Consider the following 13,297-nt stretch of genomic DNA (forward strand, 5'->3'; position numbering starts at 1 on the left):
GCGGCGGCGTGCGCAATGGAGGGCGAGCGGAGCGCCCGCGCGGGCGGCGGCGGACGGCGAGGGAGGCGGCGGCGGCGAGGAGGGCAGCCGCGGGCGGGTGAGTGGTCGCCGCGCCCCCCGCGCCGCTTTCTGCACATGCACAGAGGGCGGCCTGTTGCTTCCCACTCTTCTTTCTCGTCTCGTGGGCCGCCAGTGGGGCTGGGCTCAGGCCCGAGCTGCGGGCTCCCCATAGCCGTGCCCGGGCTGGGGAGGCCTTCCGCCTGCTCTCCGCTCAGCAAGGCCCCTATCCTTAACTTCCACCAACACCTCCTAATGCGGCTGAAAGTGAGCGGCGAGCCGGGGGGGGGGCGCGCATATGGGGTGGGGGCTCCCAGGCCCCCGAGGAGGAAAGCGCAGGGGCGGGAGGGGGCTCTGCCTTCGTCGGTTTTGCTTGAGCTCTTTGCACCTGGTGGGAAGATGCATCCCGGCCAGAGTTTGGTGCCTTTGTTATGGGGCAGGTAGGCGAGCTGGAGAGGGTGGCTGGCTATGGGGAGGCGCCTCCTTGGACCGTGGGGTTGTAAGAGGGGGCGGGGCGGGGAAGGGAGAAAGTTAGGGTCGGGCACAACTGGCAGTATTTTGAAGGGTGTCCCGTGTGATGGGCGTGGCCCGGGATCCCTGGTGATGTCATCAAGGGATCTGGCTCGGGGTGCAGGATCCTGGAGGTGCATCCAGGGCATACGCGCCTCAGGTTGTAAGGGGTCAGCTCCAGATGTTGCCGACAGACTCCATCTCCCCAGACAGCATGGCCGGCAGGGAGGAGGGGCATAGGCTCCCCTTGTGTGTCTCAGAAATTAATTGGGGGAATCAGGGCACAGGAGCCTAAGTTTTTCCTCTCGAGTAGGCTTGGGGCATGTGGAAGAAACTGCTGAATGTGTACATAGAACTGGGCTGCAGTTCCCTGGCAGAAGGATGGTGGTAGGCCTTTGCCAACCACAATGGAGCCAGCTCACAACTCCCCCTCTTACTCTCCTGCACCTACATGCAGTGCCCCCCCCAAAAAAAACACTTGCTGCCCACTGAGGCTTGAAAGGAAAAAGTGGTCAATGGATTTTATAAGAATTTTTTGTAAACTAAGTACAGTGGTACCTCTGGTTGCGAACAGGATCCGTTCCAGAGGCCCGTTTGCAACATGAAAAGCCCGCAACCTGAAGCGCCGTGTCTGCGCAGGTGCATGGCGCAATTTGGCCTTATGCGCATGCGCGATCAGCGAAACCCGAAAGTAACCTTTTCCAGTACTTCTGGGTTGCTGCAGGACGCAACCTGAAAAAAGGTATCATGAAGTAAACATAACATGACGTATGACTGTACAGTGGTACCTTGGGTTACAGACGCTTCAGGTTACAGACTCCGCTAACCCAGAAATAGTACCTCGGGTTAAGAACTTTGTTTCAGGATGAGAAGAGGAATAATGCGGCAGCGGGAGGCCCCATTAGCTAAAGTGGTACCTCAGGTTAAGAACAGTTTCAGGTTAAGAATGGACCTCCAGAACGAATTAAGTACTTAACCCGAGGTACCACTGTACCTGCCTTTTACTTGACTTAAAGTTAAAGATAGTTACTTAAATCACTTATAGGCTGTTTCACCACACATATTATATTATTATTATTATTATTATTATTATTATTATTATTATTATTATTTATACCCCACCCATCTGGCTGGGTTTCCCCAGCCACTCTGCGCGGCTTCCAACAAAATATAAAAAATACAATAAAAAAATCAAACATTAAAAACTTCCCTAAACAGGACTGCATTCAGATGTCTTCTAAAAGTCGGATAGTTGCTTATTTCCTTGACATTTGATGGTAGGGCTTTCCACAGGGCAGGTGCCACCACCGAGAAGGCCCTGTGCCTGGTTCCCTGTAGCCTCACTTCTCGCAGTGAGGGAACTGCCAGAAGGCCCTTGGAGCTGGACTTCAGTGAATGACTGGGGAGGAGACGCTCCTTCAGGTATACTGGGCCGAGGCCATTTAGGGGTTTAAAGGTCAGCACCAACACTTTGAATTGTTTCCCACCCCTGACAGTCAAATCCTAAAGAAATGAACAAGCAAGACCCCATTGGGAGATACTGGTATCCACGGTCTTCCAAGTTGCCCAGCTTAGTTCCTGAATTTTAAGGCCTCTGCGATAGGAGCGTCTTTCATTCCTTCCTAAATAGCAGCAAAAGATCTGAAACCTTGGGTCTCTCACTTGCTTATAGGCAAAGCCCTCCATACTGTTGCATTTGTGAAATACCGAGGGCACTGTTGTTTTACCGAATAAACAAGAGAAACCACTCCTTTCGCAGAGCAAAGAACACCTGTCACACTTGCATTTTCTTCTTTCATCAAGGTAATACGTTAGAACCTCGAAGGAGAAACAAACATAAAAAGGTGGTCTTAACTCATAGCCTTACTCTATTCAAACTGGCCCTGAGTAAGTAAGGCTTTAGCTTCTTAATTACTGAATCAAACTTTGAAGCTGTGATGTGTCTTCGTGAATAAGCCTGCAAAAGTTAGTACCCCTCTGACATTATTTTTACTAGAATCAAAACCCATCAGAATGAGAGTAAGGCTGGGATAACATTTGAGTCCCTACTTCTACGTAGCTGCTGCTCTTCCTTGCACAGTGTGATTTCTGTACCTCTGATGCTGAGAGTCCTTGATAGTCTGCAGTTTCTTAGAGCTCTCCAAGCACATTTGATGGGCTGAAAAGATGCGAGAGATGTGCCCGCAGGTAGTTTTCTGGCAGAGCTTTTCCAAGTGGTGAATGGGCTTTTGTCACCTGGCCGAGAGAGTGTACCTCTGACACCTTCAGAGGTTTGCAGTAACAACTTGCAAGGCACTTTAAGGACAATATTGTTTAGTTTCGGATAGACTTGGATGCCAAGTCCCATGGAGATGTCTAGAGCACTGTCTTCATCTATACTTGATCAGTTTAATCAATCTCAATCAAAACTTTATTAGCAAAGCCAACAGGCCACAGCTATGCAAGAATTAAAAATAAAGTAAGAATAAAAGGAAGAAAAGAACAAGCAGAAGGAGGTCCGTCAGATGAACAAGTCTGTCACTCAGATGGTGGCCCTCAATTTCACAGCTCTCTCGATGTACCTCGCGACCTTCTCTGTTATCTGACTGTCCGTATCAGATAAGAGAAAATACAGTGTAGTGTCTTGTGAACGGCCGGGGTTGGAGAGAATGAGTGGAGTAATAATCTCATTCCTTAGGTCTTTGTAAAGGGGGCAGGATAGGAGGACGTGGGACACTGTTTCCGTGTTACCATCTCCACATGGGCAGAGTCGTTTTTCAAATGGAGTCTTTTGGTAACGACCTTCGAGTACAGCAGAAGGAAGAACATCCCATCTAGCCAATGTAAAGGCACGTCTATATTTTGGGATGGTTAATTTAAACAAATATGAAGCTGGAGAGTCAAAATGGGAAGGGGGAAAGTAGGTATACCATGGGCACAGTTTCTTTAAGATAGTCAGGTTGTTTTGCCGTTCAATGTCTTTCAGGCGTGGCCTATTAGACTCTTTGCTTTAATGAGGCCCATTGATAGTAGGGACTGCGAATGCAGACCGCATGTAAGGAGTTTTTGATGCACAGTTTTGAACCACTTGCTTTTGTGAGGGTCTTGCATTACTAGAGGCAGTAGACCGGGTGGATTTAGGTTAAGACGAAGCCAATAGTTGAGTGTTCTTTGCCAGGTCTGAGTTTCTACAGATGGAAGACAGGCCTCGAGTCGTAATGCTGCGTTTGGAACACAGGAGGGGACGCCGAATATCTGCCTTAGGAATTTAGACTGAACAGTTTCAAGACTGGAGCAGTGGTTCCCCGTCCAGATTTGTGCCCCATACAGTAACTGCGCCAGAGGTTTTGCTTGAAAAACTTCAAAGGCTGCTGGGATGTATCTGCCCCCCTTCGTGTAAAAGAAGCGGGACAGCATCTTAATACTTTGAGCTGCTTTTTCTTTGGCACATTTTTGATGGACATCCCAGGACCCGGTCGACTGGAAAACGATACCCAGATATTTGAAGGCTTTAACCTGTTCAATTGTCTGGTTATCCATCCTCCAGCTGTACTGTCTGTATTTCCTTGCAAAAACCATGATTTTGGTTTTCTGATAGTTTATTGCCAGTTGCTCTCTCCTACAGTATGCTGAAAATTCACCTATGAGCCTATTTAAGCCTATTCTTGTTCGAGATAGGAGTATCGCATCATCAGCATACAAAAGCACTGATATTGATTTGTCAGCCAGTTTGGGGGCATGGAAGTCCGGAGATGACAAACAGTTAACCATATCATTGATGTAAAAGTTGAATAGAACTGGGGCCAGGATGCAACCTTGCTTGACCCCCTTGCTGACAGGAACTGGTCCTATAAGATGGCCATTTAACGAAGTTCTTACATACAGCACCGTGTCTTTATATAAACAGCTGATCAGAAATAATAGTCTTTTGTCTATACTTGATGTGCTCAATTTATCCCAGAGTCTTGCACGTGGAATTGAATCGAAAGCAGCCTTTAGATCGATAAAGGCTGCGTATAGCACCCCACGGGATTTTTTGGCATATTTGTCAATTAAATAGGCTAGAGTGAAGCAATGGTCTATGGTGGATCTGCCTTGCCTGAAACCCGCTTGCTCTTCCGCTAGAATAGCTTCAGTTTCCAGCCAGCTAGTTAGCTTAATATAAAGATGTTTGGCATATAGTTTGCTGGGTATAGGCAGAAGGCTGATTGGTCTATAACTCGCCGGGTCTGGCATAGGTCCTTTTTTATAGATTGGAATAACTATTGCCTCAGTCCAACCATCTGGGAGTAAACCCGTTGAGTCGATCCAAGAAAATAGAGACGCCAGCAGGGGGGCCCACCAGCCAATGTTGGACTTCAGAAGTTCGGCAGGGATGTAGTCATTCCCTGGGGCCTTGTTGTTCTTTAATTGTGCGATTAAGTTCTCCACTTCCTTTACAGTTACTGGTGGCCAATGGGGTAGGTCCTCTAATTGGATGCATAGTTTGTGATGTTGGGCTTCCTGGTCATAGAACAAAGATTGAAAATGGCGCAACCACTCCATTGATTCCACTGTACAGATGGAATTAGTGCGCTCCTGGTCCAGTAGACCAGATATGGTTCGCCAAAAGCAAGTAGTATCTTTCTCGTGCGATGCCTTAACCAAACTTTGCCATGCGGCTCGTTCAGCTTCCAGTTTCTTTCTCCTTAATAATTGTTTGTAAGACCGTCTCAGATAAATATAAGCATTAAGTAGGATGGCGGTCCCTGATTTCCTATATCTCTGGTAGGCTGTTCTCGTTTGTCTCCTTGTTTGCCTGCACTCCAGGTCAAACCAACTAGCTCCGTCCTTTGCCCTCTTTGTAGCGGAGCTATGTATCACTGTTGTTAAATGGGGTTTCAATCTTTCCAAAAGTGATTTAAAGCGTTCCATAATCGCATCTACTGAATTGCCTGACACAATAGCGGAGCGAATAAGCTTAAACTCCGCTGACTGAAGGAGGAGGGTTAGATTTTCATTCAATATTGGGGACCATTTAAGTCTTTTGGGAGCAAGTATACCCAAATTTACAGAAGGTATATATTGTGGCTCAGCAATAGAATAGTCAAAAGGCCGACCTGCAAGCTCTAAAATTAGAGGTAGGTGGTCACTCAGAGTATTGTGGCCCACTTGGAACTTCCTTACAAAGCTGTGAGCGAATCTTGAGAATAGAATATAATCTATAACACTTCCCCCAGCCTTGGAAAAATGGGTATATTCCCCGGGGCGATCCCCCTCTATGTTGCCGTTTAATATCAGCAGTTCCTTCCGTCTGGCAGCCTGCACTAAGCAGAGACCTGAAAAATTACTTCTGCTATCTTTGGACAGTCGTGTCGCACCAATGTCCGTCTGTTCTTCAGGGTCCATAAATAGGTTGAAGTGAGTGTATAGACTGTTGTCATCTGTTCCTATACGAGCGTTAAAGCTTGATCAGTTTAGATTATAGCAGCATTGACCCTTGGTCATCTTGGCTTCTTAAAACTAGCCACAGGGGGTTGGCTGGAAGTGGTTGATGCTTCACTAGAGAGAAAGGAGGCGTTGGTGGGCCCCCTTCTTAAGCAGACCCCCCTTGACCCAGAAGGGTTAAAACAACTATCACCCAGTGGCAATTACACCCCCCCCCCTTTTGAGCAAGGTGGTTGAGCAAGTGGTGGCAGTTCAGCTTCAGGAGAAAGCGAATTACTTGAATCTACTCTAGACTGGATTCAGATGACTTGGAAACTTCAGTCGGTCCAAAATGCAGCAGTCTGGTTATTGGTGGGGATTCCATTTAGATTGCATATGTGCTTCGGGTTGAGCACGTTCGAGTTGCGCTCTGCGGCAACCCAGAAGTAATGGAGCATGTTACATCCGGGTTTCGCCGCTCGCGCAGATGCTCAAAATGACGTCACGTGCATGCGCGGAAGTGGCAAAACGCGACCCGCGCATGTGCAGACGTGCCGTCACTTGTTATGTTCGCTTCAGGATGCGAATGAGGCTCCGGAACAGATCCCGTTCGCATCCCGAGGTACCACTGTAAATCCTGTTTTTAAAAAGTTGCATAGGTTGACAATTTGCTTCTGGTCCCTATCCACGGTGCCTGTGTTGGTGTTTAATGCCTTAAACAGTCCAGGATCTTCCCTGCAGACCCTCTTGGATCTTAAGGTCAACAGAGGATTTTGACCAATACCCATTATTTGTTGTTTCTAATGTTTCATGTTATTTATATATATCAGCAGAGGGGTCCCTCTTGGTAGTTCCTCTGCCTTCAGAAGTTTGCAATTGCTGCTGGCCCAGGAGAGGACCTCCTATTATTATTATTATTATTATTATTATTATTATTATTATTATTATCATCATCATCATCATCATCATCATCATTTATACAGTGGTACCTCAGGATACAAACACCTTGGGCGTACAAACACTTCTGGTTACAGACTCCGCTAACCCAGAAGTAGTACCTCAGGTTAAGAACTTTACCTCAGGATGAGACCCAAAATCGCACACTGGCGGCACGGCGGCAGCGGAAGGCCCCATTAGCTAAAGTGGTACCTCAGGTTAAGAACGTTTTCAGGTTAAGTTCATAACCAGAGGTACCACTGTATACAACTGTATGTATACTGGCAGATCTCAGGGCAGCTCACAACACAAAATCACAATTTAAAAAACACAAAATATATAACAAAAATAAAAGCAAGAACAGCCCAGTAACCCCATTCCCTGTGACTTCCCCGAGATTCTGGAATTCCCCACAGAGGTGTGTCTGGTAGCTCCACTACAGCTTCCAGAGGATACTGAAGTCACATCTCTTTATTCTGCCTTTTGACATTTGAAGGGTATATTTTTAGGACCTAAATGTTTTGGGCACCAACATGCTCATCCAGGTGGATTTTTACATTTTAAAGGAAATGTCCAAGTTTTTGGCTCATGCAGCTGAGGATCAGACTCCTCTGCACGCCGCAGCCACTGCCAGCCTGAGCCGGGGAAAGAGGCTTGCGGGCACGGCGGCAGCCTCGTGCGCCTCTTTCCCTGGCTCAGGCTGGCAGCAGCTTGGGCCATCTTCTTTTTTGTCCTCTTCCAGTTATGACAACTCTAGTGAAATGTTGATTGCTGGCATTCCTCTCAAAGCCAGGTGTTTATTTTTGGAAATTTTAAAATTTGGATTTTGGAGTCACACGAACTTTAGATTTCTCAGCGGCCTTTGAATTTTTTCACAGCTCTCGTTTTACATTGAATGTAGCAAGAGCTTAGTCTGGTTGCTTCATGGGCCTTAGGAGCCAGGAGTTCTCCTGCCCCACTTGTGGAGGAACTCCTCCCACAGTTCCCAGTACAGTTTGGGATTTTGGTGGTGTCTTCCAGTCCTGGACTTCTTGCCTTGTTATTCTCCAACATACTTTCTGCCAGGTTTTCTGGCACTTAGTAAGATCCTTTTGCACATTCCTGCCCCACCCTTCTGACTTGTTTCTGCTTTTCATGCCCTCTTCTGAGGCATTCTGTATCCCTTGCTTCAAGTGACTCTGAAGTAGATGGAGGAGGAAGCAGAAGATAAGGTTGTGACTCCATCTTGGCCTTTGTAGGCCCTTTCCTTTCAAGAAGGGCAGCACAGAGATGGAGTGATTTGCAGGCACCACCTTTGCAAAATGCCCTAAGTGGCCAACCCTTTGTTTGCTTAAGTTGGGACAGAGAGTGCTTCTGATCCTCTCAGCCTGGGTGATGTTGGTCTCTGATCTTTGCCTTCCCAGCTTAAGAGGGGCCTCTTGATAACTTTGCCTTCCCAGCTTAAGAGGGGCCTCTTGATAACTTGGAGAAGGGCGGCCCAACTTTTTGTACCACGTGGGCCACAAGAGTACTTTGACAGGGAACCCAAAGGCTGCCTTGCTGCAGAGGGGCAGGTGAGAAGCGAGGCCAAAATTTGACACCCGCTCTCGCCCTGCCAGTTAAGCAGGGTGCCAGGCTTTGGGAAGGCAGGGGGAGGGCAGGGGAGAGGGGGGCGGTCAGATGTTGCTGAGGGCCGTCAAAAAAGGAATTGAGGGCCACATGTTGAACCACCCTGACCTGGAGTGAGGTGTGGGTGGCTGAGGGAAGGTCAGGGAATGATTTCCTGCCAGTGAATCGGCCTTGCGTCTGGAGAAAACACACATTGACCCCTTCCTTCTGAACTGCCTCTTTCCCCACCCACATTCATTCGTTGGTGAGAACAGCAACTCTTGGCTCTTCTCTCCGGGGAGGTGAGACAGGCCAAAGGCTAGTAAACAGTCAGCTGAGGGGCATTATGGAGACATTATATCAAGGGCATGGGGGCCAGCAGGTTAAAAGGAAGCTTTTGCTTGTTCTCTGGGGTTCATCCACACTTTCCTGTGATTTCTAGACACAGGCCCAAGACGGTTTTTTGTTTTTTTGGTCCCACCGCTTTCCCCAGAAAACCCATGGTTTTACTGCTGAATCGGAACAAACGTCAGTCCTCAGAAAACCCAATTGACGTTTATTCCGTTCATCAGTAAACAGCGGCTTTTCCTAGGGGAAGCAGTGGGACGAAAAAGGTAAAGGGACCCCTGACCATTAGGTCCAGTCGTGGCCGACTCTGGGGTTGCGGCGCTCATCTTGCTTTATTGGCCGAGGGAGCCGGTGTACAGCTTCCGGGTCATGTGGCCAGCATGACTAAGCCACCTCTGGCGAATCAGAGCAGAACACGGAAACGCCATTTACCTTCCTGCCGGAGCGGTACCTATTTATCTACTTGCACTTTGACGTGCTTTCAAACTGCTAGGTTGTCAGGAGCAGGGACTGAGCAAGGGGAGTTCACCCCGTTGCGGGGAATCGAACCGCCGACCTTCTGATCGGCAAATCCTAGGCTCTGTGGTTTAACCCACAGCGCCACCCCCGTCCCGGACGAAAGAGGACGCATGCCTAATGGAAGTGTGGATGAACCTCTGGTTTTGCTTGAGGGAACACGTAGAGGGAGAAAATACTGCTTCCCCCACAGATATGAAGAATTGGTTGCCAGCCACGAATGGAGATTGCCCTGCTCTCACTATTGAGTGCATATCTGTTTTGCACACAGCGCTGTCTCTGCTAAGGAAGCAGGGAGGGGGTTACATACGGTTTGCACAATTTCCTCCTCCAGTGAGCTGCTTTTCTCTTGTAGGAAATCCGTCCCTTCTGAGGTGTTTCAGCACCGATGCCAAGCCCTCCCCTTCTATTCTGCTCCTAATCCCATGGGGCAATGGAGTATGTGGACTCCTTCCTACAGAGGTTGCAGAATGCACAGGGAGAAAATCCCCACAAATAACTAGGCCTGGGCAATGAGAGGGGGGCTTGTTTCAAAGCGAGATATGGGACAGAAATCTGGCTTCCTGTTATCTCACTCCTCTAACTTGGGTGAGCCATTTGGGGCCAGATCCAGCAGTACCCGCCTGCCGTTGGGCTTGCCCTGCTGGTGACGTCATCTAGTGGGACTGCAAGTTGCCCGCCCTGTTTTTCCCCGACAGGGGAAATGAATGAATCAGTCAGTTTGGAGGGAGGAAGAGGTGGATGGATGCATCTCAATTTCTTTTTTTAAAATAATTTTTATTAACCGACCAATCAAATCAAATTAAATCACATCACATAAATTCCGAATTACAAAGCCGAATTTTAAATTTTGTTGGGGGGGACCCATATTTCAAGATCCGAAGGGGGATTCTGATCATCTATTTGCTTCTGCGTTAATGTCCAAATCAATCCAAATCAGTCCAAACAGAGTTCATAATTCTATCCAGTCTTATCTTGCTGTTTCCACATCACATCTTGTTCATATATTTTCTCTTTTTTCTTTATGATCTCTTCTGATAGTCTCCTTAAGCCGATAAACACCAATAATAATCCTGTGTGAATTTTCCGCTCTTCCAATCCTCAAATCGAGATGGTTTCCATATATCACCACCTTCATAAATAACATCGCTCTTTCCATCATTGATCTCATAAAACTGTCACTCTTAAGTCCCTCTGAGGAGTTTCACCCACAATATATAAACAGCTCTATTTCTCTGTTTCTCCTCCCAGACTCAAGACCTCCGACAAAACTTCCCAATATGGCAACGGCATTTTAAACTGCGTCATTCCAAAGCTCTTATACATTCCACGCTCTTCTTAAAACATGCTTTGGTTCGAAAGTTTATCTCCACACAACCTTAAATCCACAGCTTAAGTCCTTAAAACGACAATTCTGACTCATGAGGGAGGGGATTCTTGTTTAATCACATAAGGAAAGAGGATGCACCTCAATTTCTTAACTCCCGACAGCACCTGTAGCATTTGTGCGCGCTCTGCACCTCTCCAACACGCCCTCCAAATCCGGCAGGACCCGGCAGGAAGAGAGACAGGCGCGTGAAAGCTTTTTCAAAACATAGAACAGAACAGTAGTTTGCTGCCACCACATCTCTGTTTCCAGGACAGTCCCAAAAAGTAACCCAAGGAGGAAGATTACTCTTCAGTCTTTACTGGACTTTAGTGACACAGGCAGAAATCCAACAGGCTCTGGTAGGCGACTAAGTGGAGTAGGCACTAGTTCAGCTTCCCCAGCAGAAAGACACAAAAGACAAAGGCAGGGAAAAAATCATTTCCCCAAATTTATTAAAAAGAAAGGTTATGCAGAACATAAAAGTTGGCACATCTCTTACAAATCCCAAACAGAAATTAAAAACATTGTTTAATATGACTAACTATACTCACATCAAGAACAGAAGTGCAAGCATAATAGTTTCAAAGTAGTTCTTTTTTTATAATATTTTTATTGGTTTTTACACATATTAAGGTCAATACAAGACAAGACACAAACATCAAAGACATACAACAAAAATTTGACTTCCCCATACCTTCCCTTCACCACATCCTTATTTTGCCATTTTTTTTCGAGCAACTCATCATTCTGTTTTTAATCAAGTCCCTTTTAAATTTTCTTAAAGTTTAAGATTTACAGCTGTAATTCTTTGTTTCTTACCCCTTGACATCTTATCAGTCCACAATTTTACAATAATTTTTAAGATATATTTTAAATTTCCTCCAGTCCTCTTCTACTGTCTCTTTCCTCTGGTCACGGATTCTGCCGGTCATCTCTGCCAGTCCCATATATTCCGTCACCTTCGACTGCCATTCTTCCAGAGTAGGTAGTTCTTGCGTCTTCCAATACTTTGCCAACAAGATTCTCGCTGCTGTGGTTGCGTACATAAAAAATGTCTTATCCTTCTTTGGTACCAATTGGCCGACCATGCCCAAGAGAAAAGCCTCCGGTTTCTTAACAAATGTCCACTTAAGGACTTTCTTAATTTCATTATAGATCATTTCCCAGTAGGCCTTAATCTTTGGGCAGGTCCACCAAAGATGGTAAAAAGTACCTTCAGCCTCATTACATTTCCAGCATTTGTTATTGGGCAAATGGTAGATCTTTGCAAGTTTGACTGGGGTCATGTACCACCTATAGATCATTTTCATTATGTTCTCTTTCAAGGCACTACATGCCGTAAATTTAATACCGGTGGTGTTTCAAAGTAGTTCTTGGCTTATTCTGCACCTCCGGGCATCAGGACAGGCCCTCTGCATGGCCAGGTGAGGTGGGCTGCCAAAGGGTCTGCAAATTGCAAGTTTCCTAAGGTTTTATCCCTCTTGAACCCATGTGGATTCAAAACTTAGGAACCAATCAGTCCCTTAGATTAATTAACCATTCGCCAATGATTACATGGAGGAACAATAACTCAGGCTTGTCAGGAGACTTGACAGCTGAATCCTGTTTATCAAAAGGCCTTGAAGATTAAAGCATTCCCAAAGAAAAACCAGATTCTTTGAGTTAGCCAGATAACCCTCTCACTCTGAATCTGCGTCCCAGACAGCCAGGTGTCAAGACCCACAAATCAGCTAGAAAAGCTCTTTCCTGTAGGAAGGAGATGACCAGTTCACACTTTTAAAGTCAGAAAGTCTAGATATGCATTCCCAGCATTCTATGGCTTCTTTTTCCCATAATGCTCTTCTCTTGCATGAGCCAAAGTTTTAACCTGCTAAGATTTCCCAATATCACTACAGCACCCCAGAGCTGTGTGAGGCCAGGGGGCACTGCGTATAATAGAACTGGTTGTCTGTTGCACACCCAGCCGCCTGCACGGGGGTCCCAGGTCCAGCATCAGCAGCCAGTCATGTTGGGACCCATGGAAGATTCCTGAGGGTCCCTGAATGTGAGCACTGTAGCCAAACCCCCCTCCCTTGGCCTTAGCCTCTGTGCCCCCTCCTCCGGCCCTCTGCAGTCTTGAGCTAATAAGAAAGGCACACCTCACAAGGCTGTTGTACGTTTGCTGTGCGCAAAGCGCTTTGAAACTGGGGGGGGGGGAGCTATATCTGTAGCAAGAAGTAATGATGAAGATGGCAAGATTTGGGGCAGGGGGAGCACAGCACACAGTTTGCCTTGGTGTGGAAGCTATATCTATACTGCTGGGTAACTCACAATTTGAGGTTGGCTGTTCAGGGACCCTTACGTTTGTGTCCTCTAGAGTGTATTCTTAACGCGAGCACATTCTCATCCATGTAGTAATGACATTAGTATTTGTAAGAGATTAAACACTGAATGACGGAACAGAGAAAAAACACTCAGAATGGTGTCCTTGGATGGAATGGTCCACTGAGGACACGAGAAGTACGCATGAGCTTCAGTTAGCCTCTGGCATGCGTCTCCTAGAGAAGGGAAGGGGGTCCATAGTAAGGTAAAGTAAAGGGACCCCTGACC

At 46.9% G+C, this 13,297-nt stretch overlaps 1 protein-coding gene across 1 annotated transcript in view; it reads left to right on the forward strand.

Moving 5' to 3' along the window:
- Window positions 1-13,297, forward strand: part of KEAP1 (kelch like ECH associated protein 1) — a 25,195-nt gene continuing 11,898 nt past the window's right edge. The window contains exon 1 of the mRNA XM_081894276.1: window positions 1-97. The gene's annotated coding sequence lies outside the window, so the exon portion shown is untranslated. The remainder of the gene's footprint in view (window positions 98-13,297) is intronic.

This window comes from Podarcis melisellensis, assembly GCF_964234715.1.
Source record: "Podarcis melisellensis genome assembly, chromosome: 17".
Classification (NCBI taxonomy): domain Eukaryota; kingdom Metazoa; phylum Chordata; class Lepidosauria; order Squamata; family Lacertidae; genus Podarcis; species Podarcis melisellensis.